Genomic DNA, 2,106 nt, shown 5'->3' on the forward strand with positions numbered 1-2,106 from the left:
CTTGATCTGTTCCGAAAAGTCTCACCTCGAAGGTATAACCCCGAGACGACGCCCATGAACGAATGAATGGATGTTGGATGAGATGCACTCTTTGTCTGCACTGTGTCCGTATTGTCACTCGTTTCCTTGTCGCCAACTCGTGGGACACCCGGAATCCGGGAGCACCCCACCATCTTTTACACGCATCCGCACACTTCTCCTTTGCATCGGTATCTCAATCGAGTTACCGGAATCGGAACGCTGCCGTGGCACCGTTTTCGTTATCGTTGTCGTGACACCCCTTTCCTTTCCACCACGGTGACAAATGCTTCATAATGCTCTTGTCAACTTTTAATAAAAATTGCATAAACTTGTTCATGTCATCCGCATCATGTTAACAACTTTAAGATGTTTAAAATTGTTGTTGCATTAAGTTCCTAATGCATATGGGGATTTACCGGATTTGTTGTTTGTTATATCCGGCCCCACTTAAATTGTTTAGATGGTGTAGTTTGTTATGCCTCACCTCTTGCCATGTTAACCAACATTTAATATTGTTGAGTACCTAACTGAGAGTGAACTAAATAATTGATGTGGTGTTTCATCAATATGCAACTCGTTGCATATTGAGCGCCACTTAATTTGTCATATTGTTTGTGCACTTCGCCATGCCATGCTTCTTTAAACCGGACATGCATCATACTTGATGTGCATCATGCCATGTTTATGTGGTGGTTGTTTACTATCTTGTTTGCTTCTTTTCCGGTGTTGCTTCTTCGGGTTAGTTCCGACAATGTCGCGTTTGTGAGGATCCGTTTGACTACGTCCGTGTGTCTTCTTCATGGACTCGTTCTTCTTCCTTGCGGGATCTCAGGCAAGATGACCATACCCTCAAAATCACTTCTATCTTTGCTTGCTAGATGCTCGCTCTTTTGCTATGCCTATGCTGCGATACCTACCACATGCTTTATCATGCCTCCCATAATGCCATGTCAAGCCTCTAACCCACCTTGTCCTAGCAAACCGTTGTTTGGCTATGTTACCGCTTTGCTCAGCCCCTCTTATAGCATTGTTAGTTGCAGGTGAAGATTGGAGTTTGTTCCATGTTGGAACATGGATATTATTGTTGGGATATCACAATATCTCTTATTTAATTAATGCATCTATATATACTTGGTAAAGGCTGGAAGTCTCGGCCTTATGCCTGGTGTTTTGTTCCACTCTTGCCGCCCTGGTTTCCGTCATATCGGTGTTATGTTCCTTGATTTTGCGTTCCTTACACGGTTGGGTATTATGGGAACACCTTGACAGTTCGCCTTGAATAAAACTCCTCCAGCAAGGCCCAACATTGGTTTTACCATTTGCCACCTAGCCTTTTTTCCCTTGGGTTCTGCAGACTCAAGGGTCATCTTTATTAAACCCCCCGGGCCAGTGCTCCTCTGAGTGTTGGTCCAACTAAGCGATGTCCGAAGCTACCAGGGGCAACTCTGGGCTGGCCCACCTGACGTCTGGCTCATCCGGTGTGCCCTGAGAACGAGATATGTGCAGCTCTATCGGGATTTGTCGGCACATCTGGGTGGCTTTGCTGGTCTTGTTTTACCATTGTCGAAATGTCTTGTAATCGGGATTCCGAGCATGATCGAGTCTTCCTAGGAGAAGGAATATCCTTCATTGACTGTGAGAGCTTGTGATGGTCTAAGTTGGGACACCCCTGCAGGGATTTGAACTTTCGAAAGCCGTGCCCGTGGTTATGGGCAGATGGGAATTTGTTAATGTCCGGTTGTAGAAAACCTGAAACTTAACTTATTTAAAATGCACCAACCGCGTGTGTAAGCGTGATGGTCTCTTTCCGGCGTAGTCCGGAAAGTGAACACGGTGTTGGAGTTATGCATGACGTAGGTTGTTCTAGGATCACTTCTTGATGATAGTTGTTCTTCCGTGCTTTTGCCTTCTCTTCTCGCTCTCATTTGCGTATGTTAGCCACCATATATGCTAGTCGCTTGCTGCAGCTCCACCTCATACCTTTTACCCTTCGTATAAGCTTAAATAGTCTTGATCGCGAGGGTGTGAGATTGCTGAGTCCCCGTGACTCACAGATACTTCCAAAACCAGCTTGCAGGTGCCGAT

The sequence above is a fragment of the Triticum urartu genome, chromosome 7 (genome assembly GCF_003073215.2).
Source record: "Triticum urartu cultivar G1812 chromosome 7, Tu2.1, whole genome shotgun sequence".
NCBI classification, from domain to species: domain Eukaryota; kingdom Viridiplantae; phylum Streptophyta; class Magnoliopsida; order Poales; family Poaceae; genus Triticum; species Triticum urartu.